Raw genomic sequence first — 7,500 nt, forward strand, 5'->3', positions numbered from 1 at the left:
CTTGGTCGACGGTCGTCGTCTTCGGGTGGTCCTCAGTCAGGGCAGTCTGTCGCCGCACTCGCCGCACGACCGGTGCCTCCAGGACGGGCTGACCGTATCTACCTGCCGCCAATCACGCGCGTCGCTCACCGCCACGCTCATTCACTCGTCACGCCTTTTGCGCCTGTAATCGCATCGAGCGGAACGCGCCTATTAGGGCGTCGGAGGTGTTTGCCATGTGTAAGGGGCAACGGGCGAGCAATCCCCAGGGCGCCGGCGCGCGCGGCGCACCCCCACCGCCAGCCGCTACACGGCGGAGCCAATCGGAGTCACGATGAAACCAGGGGGCGTTCCCCACTGCCCGAACGGCTTCGACGAGCGAATGCGCGGCCGTCAACATCTGTGGCACGCCCCGACAGCGGCCGCACAGCGACAGAACCAATCAGGCGCGCCAGGACAGTTGGGGAGGTGTTCCGCAAAACATGAGTGGCTTCGTCGAGCGAATGGGCGGTTGTCAAAACCTGCGGCGCGTCCCGACATCAGCCGCGCAGCGGCGGAGCCAATCGGCCGCACCACGACAGCCGAGGAGGCGTTCCCCAGTGCACCAGCGGCTCAGACGAACGAATGCGTGTTTGCCGAGGCGTGTGGGGCACCCATACAGCACTCGCGTGCCGGTGTAACGACTCCAGAGCACGATAAGACGCTCAAAGACGTGCTGAAAACCCGGGTTGCGCGGACAAATGAACATAAACATATGAACGCGTCCGGCGGCCCGCAACCCGGCCCGCAGCTCGGCGGGGCCAATCAGCGAAGCTAAGAAACGCCGGGAAGCGTTTCATACGTTTCATGCGGCCCGAGCGGCTGAAACAAATCAGCATGTGTCCGTTGACACGCACGACGTGCCAGCATTCTGCCTGTGACTCGGCGGGCCATTCAACGGGGCTCCGAGACGCCGGGAGGCGTTCCGCACGGCTCGAACGGTTAGGGCGAGTGACTTGAAGCTTCTTGCAACGCGTGGGTGCCGCGATGATGTTGGTAACACGGCGGGTCCATTGAGCAGGGCCGCGAGACGTCGGAAGGAGCGGTGCCCGGCTCGAGCAGCCAGAGAACGCGAGGATCTCAGCGCTCCGACGCGGAAGCGTCTCACAAAGAGAGATGGTCTACTGTCATCATCGCGCGCCATCCAACGAGCCGGGATGCGACGCCGATCGAGCGGGCGCCCCCACGACGCACGCCGGAGCCCCGACGCGCCCAAGTCCCCGCAACCCCCGCCTCTCGGCGCGCCGACTACCGCGGCTCGCCGTAATCGGTGCGCGCTCTGAGGCGCGCCACCTTTTCCATAAGCACGGGGCATTCGGGAAATCCGGTCGGGTGGGGCGCGCCGCGGAGGCCCGCCCTGTCGCACTCCAAGCAGCGCACCCCGGCGTCTCCGAACTTCACTTTGCAAGTGACGGCTAGGTGGTTGCAGCCGCACTTCATGCAGCGCGCCTTAGTTGGGTCGGCCTTGTGAGGGCACGTCGTGCGCCCGTGCCCATATGTCGCGCAAAACGTACACGTGGGCACGTGCAGGTCTTCGCGAGCGCGCACCGACGTCCACCCCACCGTCAGGTGCGGTCGCGCCATGACTTTCCTGAACCCATCCGGGTCGAGTTCTGCCACGTAAGAGCGCGTGCCTGCCCTCTCCCCGAACGTGACGCGGACCTTGCATTTCTTGAGGTGAAGATCTAGACCTTCGTTACGTTCGTTGAGCGCGCGCAGAAAGTCGTCAGGGCCGATGTCGGGATCAACTCCCGTGAATTTAACGCACGGGTTACGTTGTTCCGCGACTCGCATCATGATGGACGCGCGCGTGACCGGGTCGGCGGCTACTGCCTGTTGCAGGTTAACTAGAGACTAGTCGTTGTTGGTAAACACGGTCAGCCCGTACCTCGTGCTGTGAAGTGTCACGTCCCTGATGTTCTTGGCGTGCGGGTCTATGTTGGTCTTGAGCAGGCGGAGCATGTCCCGCGCCGGCGTCGCGGTCGTCGAGACTGGCGTCAGAAAAGCGACGTGCTTGTGCAGCGCGCCGGGTCTCCCTGCCGCCGCAGCACCACCGGGTCCGTTGCCGGCCGCGCCGATAGAGGGCGCCAGGCCCGCCCTCAAGGCGGACGCGTAATCCATGCGGCCGGCGGGCGCCCCCGCCGAGCCGCCAGCGCCCGAGGGCGCGGGAACGCCACCCGCGGGCGCGGCAGGACCGCGACCGGCAAGCCCCGGGCCAGTCACCGAGGCCGCGTGCGCATCCAGCCGGGCCTCGGCGATCGCCAGGCGCCCCCGCAACCTGGCCGCCTCCCGTCGCGCCTCGGCGAGCTGGTTCTGCAAAATGCAGGCCATTCCGCTCTGCCTGGCCGCCTCCGCCCTGATGTGCCAGGAAACGGCGGCCGACTCCAGGATCTTGTTCAGAAAGAAGGTCCGCGCCTCCACGGGGACTCGGTTGGCCGGCAGGTTGATGTACTGGACGACCGCGTCCTCGATCGCCGCCAACCGCCGCTGCGCCTGGATCCCGATGGCGTCAAGAGCCGCCGCTTCCACGGCGGTCACGGCGGACTTCTCCGAGGACGAGGACAACGTCTCCTCCCTGTCTCCATCGGCGGCCGGGGGCTGATCGTCTTCCTCAGCCGGTAGCCGATCTACAAGATCACAAAAGCGCGCGAGAGCCGCGTCGCCGTCCTCCGAAAAATCGGATCCCCGCGAGCGGGGCGACTCCCCGGCGGCCGGAGGCCGCGGGGGGGAGCGGGACGGCGACGCTTTCTTGCCCCTGCGCGTACTCGGCATGGCCGGGGCTCAGCGGGTATGAGCCCACGCCATCTTGGGCCCGATACCCGGCGGCAAGCAAATCGCGATTAAATACGAATTAAGCCCCTTTTAGTCCCGGTTTTCGCGTCGAATCAGGTCCCTGCACGTTTAAAAACAATCCCAGCTAAGATTTAGAGGTGCCGAATGCGAAATACCTGTTTTTTGGAGCAAAACGCAGGAGCCCGATGCATCCGGCCAGCCGAGCACTTGCACGAGCGCGCGTGCAAGTGCCTCCCCGCCTGACACTGTCCTCGGAACAGGTCGCGCAGGCCCGACCGGCACCGCCCCGAAGGGAGACCGGGGGCCCATCGCTTGGCGCTAGAAGCGTGGACAACTCAATGGTCCGCTTCCCGCTCCACCGAGTAAGTAAAGAAACGATGAGAGTAGTGGTATTTCACTGTCGGCCACGAGGACCCCGCCGAAACGAGGCCGTATCCCGTGACCTCCCACTTATGCTACACCTCTCATGTCTCTTCACAGAGTCAGACTAGAGTCAAGCTCAACAGGGTCTTCTTTCCCCGCTGATTTTGCCAAGCCCGTTCCCTTGGCTGTGGTTTCGCTAGATAGTAGATAGGGACAGTGGGAATGTCGTTAATCCATTCATGCGCGTCACTAATTAGATGACGAGGCATTTGGCTATAAACTCTTTATTGATTTCCCCTTTGGTGGACAGGGGTAGCCTTGCTGGAGCCGGGAACTTGAAGGACGGCCGTAATAGGTCCGCTTTGAAGGCTTCGTGGGGTTCCAGTTCACCTCTGTGGTAGTTATTTGCTGTTTCGCTTCGTCCGCTGTTGGCTCCAACAGGCTTGAGAAGTCTACCTCGGATTACTAAAATAAAAAAAGGTAGTAGACACAAGACACAAAAAGTAAAGCATGCAAGAAGAAGGGTTAAAAAAAGGACATGCCGAAGAGACTTGTGCATCGGGGCGATGCTCTCGCACAGTTGGCAGAGCACCGGAGAGGCAATTGTGTACTCACGTTACCCGATGGGACCAGCTGAGTGGCCAGAAGGAAATATTTATGGTATTTAACCAGAAAAAAAATGCAGCAGTTGGAGAAAAGTAGAAATGTAATAGTGACATGAAATGTGTATGTTTTACTAAGTACCCCTAAAATTCCCTATGCCGAAGTAGAGGGTGTTAAGAACCCTTACTATGAAGCCTCGAAATTCTTCAGTCGAGGATATAAGACCCAAAGGGAAGTAATATAGGACCCTCTAAGTTTATAAATTGCGGATGCAATTTTAACCTATCATATTACCCAAACAAATGTGTGACACCTAATACCTTATGCTTTTACCTTATATTTATCATTACGTTTACGCACAGGAGTTCGATTGATTTTAGTGAGTTACTGGGGGAATGCGAAAAAAAAAAAAGAGAAAGTTAAGTATTAAGTGATTACAAAAAACAATACATAAATAAAAAAACCCTAAAGAGAAAAAAAAGAGAGAAAAGAAATAAATAAATAAATAAGAAAAAAAAATGTGATATGCGGGCTGAGCTACAAGGATGACATCAAGAGGGCTGCTGTTTCCCCGGATCAAGCGATCACTTTTTTAGAAAAACGGTTTAGGCAGATAAGGCTGCCAACCAGTGTACGTGCCGCAAGCCAGGCTAGTTCCCACTCTTTTAAGCCAATTTCTTTGGCAGCTCTCTTGGTGCTGGGACAAAGGAGACCGCGTGCGCCAAACGCCAGCCCTAATACCTTCACCTCCTTTCCAGGGCACTTGGCCTGAAGTACCGGCACCAAGGCCTGGTACTTTTGGCGCTTAGCAGCACACATGCCTTCCAATGTTTCCGTTCTGGCATCCCAAGCGATCGCCACATCCAAAATGAATGCTTTTTCCTTGAGCTCGAGGACAATGTCGGGCCTAAGCCTTATGTTGTCCTCGGTCACCAGGAGGCGCTCGCTCGAAATCTCAGCATCCTTGTGCTTTTCCCGCAGTTTAGTAATTATGGCCTGAGAAATGAAGTTATGCCGTGAGCAACGCGGCTCGTGGACGGATGGACACACCTGGAGGATGTGGTATGTGGTTTCCTGTGCCTGATGACACCTTCTACAAAGCTTGGCCGAATCATCCGCGGAGTGCCGATTGGAGAGTGTCCTTGTTGGAAATAGGTTACTACGCAGGCGCAGGGAGCGGATGCGATCGCCATCTCCCATGTACCTGGTGTCTGGCCGAAGCCACCCATTTCCAACTGGATCGCTCTCAAAAGCAAATAGGCTTTTGTTTGTATAATTTTCCTTCCAGTCCTCCAAGTGTGTTTTACGTGCCTGCTGTAGAGCTTTTTGTAGAGACTTAGGCTCTACGAGGCCGGTTGCAACGCCCATCTTCTCCTCGATTGCTTCCCGGTCTACCGCATCCATACTGCTTCCATATACCGCATCCACGATTGGAGACCCTAGACGTTGGAGCCGAGCGAATGCTTTCACCTGGCACTCGGCCGCCACTCGCGAAAGCTCCAGTACGCCAAGGCCTCCTGCTCGATGAGGAGTATGTATGAGAATGTCGGGAAAGGATGCAGGGAGATGTAGGATGCGTTTGATCTCCTGACGTATGTCACGGTCTAGTTTTCTGGTTAAAGGTAGAACTGTGAGAGAGCTGGAGGCTGCGTACATCAATTTCGGAACCAATAAGGTCGAGATACAGTTAAGTTTTTGAAATGGCTTCAACTGGGCCGAATTAATCAGATTAAGATCACGTCGAATAGTGTCAATTGAAGCCGTCGGGTGTTTGTTTACGAAAAGGTCGACTCCCAGGTATCGAATGGGTTCGTTGCGAACCTTTGGGACGATCACAGCATCCCCAACTGTTAGGTCAGGAATGCCGTAGTCGAACCATTTTAGTCTGTGGGAGTCGAACCGCCAACCAAAATATTGGGTTTTTAGTGGGTTTAAGGCCAATCCGATTTTTTTGAAGTGACTTTCTGCAACCTCCAGGTTTCTCTTCAGTTCTTCGTATGATGAGGCTACAAATAGTAAGTCATCTGCATAGGCCATCGCTGCGATCGTTTGACCGTTTATGGCATAGCCAAAAGTCGAGGAGTTTAGCTGGTTTAATAGAGGGTCCAGTGTTAAATTAAAAAGAAATGGAGACAAAGGGTCCCTCTGTTTAATTCCCCTTTGGACGTACATCCTAATGTTATCGCTTGTTCCTCTGTAGGCGAAAGTGGTGGCCTGCGCGGTATACATGTCCCTGATACTGTCCAAGTATGCAGTATGGCAGCCGCCTTCCTCCAGAGCCGTAAAGAGTGCGTGGTGACTGATTGAATCAAATGCCTTTCGAAGATCGAGAGAAGCAGCAAAGAGGGGCCTGTGAAATTTCTTGGCATGCTTCATCACACCCTGTAAGATGAGAAGATTAGATTGTGCGGCCCTGTCTGGTGAAAAACCACTTTGCAGTTTATTAAAGTTATAGGAATCCTGCAATCTTAAGAGAATTAGTCTGGAAAAGGTGCGAACAATTACCGACGAAATTGTTATCGGACGAAGCTCAGCGGCAGAGGCTGCATTACAAGTTTTGGGAATGAAAATTGTTCGAGAAAGCCGGAAATCATCCGGCAGACGTCGGAAGCATAGAAAATTATTAAAAATTATTGCCCAAATAGCATTCGGAATTTTTTTCATTTCCCGGACGGTTAGGCCATCCGGTCCTGGTGCAGTGCCTGTGGCCATGTTCTTAAGTACTGTCTGGATTTCGTCCTCTGAAAAGAGGTTGGCCTCATGAGGCAAGGAATGCTCTGCTATACCAACGTTATCTACATGAATAGATTCTGTTCCCAGGATGTCGTCAAAGATGCTGTGGACGTCACTCAGTTCAATTACCCCTAACTCCCCCTGCTGACATATTAATTCCTCTAAGAGAACTTTCGGTCCAAGGCTGTATAATCGCTGATGCTCTTTATATTGTCGCCGTTTGAAATCTCTAGCCTTTTCGTTTTTATGTCTAGTCAAGCGGATTTTGGCGTGCTTCGCCTGCTTCGACTTGCGTGGTTTTATTCCAAAGTGATTATAAATAATGGCTAGATCCGGCATTGTTATGGGAGTGGTACATATGTTTTCTGCCAATCCTGGAAAATTAATGTTATAGTCTAACAGAATCTGAGTGACGTCCTCCATATTCAATGAGTCTATCGTGGGGGGCATATCATCATCATGGTTTTCCTCGAGGGGCAAAGGGCTAGGCTCATTGTTGTCGTGACTCTGGCACAGCTCAGACTCTGTGGCGAGAATCTCTCGATACCGGGTGCTCTTCCGGAGACCTTTAATTGCATCCAGCGATCTATATGGATAGATCGCAGCTAACTGTTGATTTACATATTTTCCACCGGGGGTAAGGGACAGCTCGGCTCTGGCTAGAATACGGACCTGCGGTGTCGTCCACCTACAATAGGAGCTTACAGCCGGTACCGCTGCCGACCTTGCCCTACCCTGCCCGTTCGAGCCCGGATTCAAAGGTGAACCTGCATCTGACCCGGGCGACTGAATTATATTTAAGTTATAAGATGAGTTATCATTATTCAAACTAGAAGGATTACTTGCTTTAGAGGTTGTAGGAGCCGGTGACGTAGAGCCGCATCCATCCTGGGAGGAGAGCCCATCGTTGGGAATAGAAGCAGATACTGACCCTAGGCCATGCTCCTTAAGAGAGTCATAGTTACTCCCGCCGTCTACCCGCGCTTTTTT

General features: G+C 54.7%; 1 pseudogene; it reads right to left on the bottom strand.

The window, feature by feature from the left end:
- LOC126521236 (large subunit ribosomal RNA) overlaps nt 1-7,500 on the bottom strand; it is a 12,130-nt pseudogene that overhangs the window by 1,953 nt on the left and 2,677 nt on the right.

This window comes from Dermacentor andersoni, chromosome 10 (assembly GCF_023375885.2).
Source record: "Dermacentor andersoni chromosome 10, qqDerAnde1_hic_scaffold, whole genome shotgun sequence".
In the NCBI taxonomy this organism is placed as follows: Eukaryota; Metazoa; Arthropoda; class Arachnida; order Ixodida; family Ixodidae; genus Dermacentor; species Dermacentor andersoni.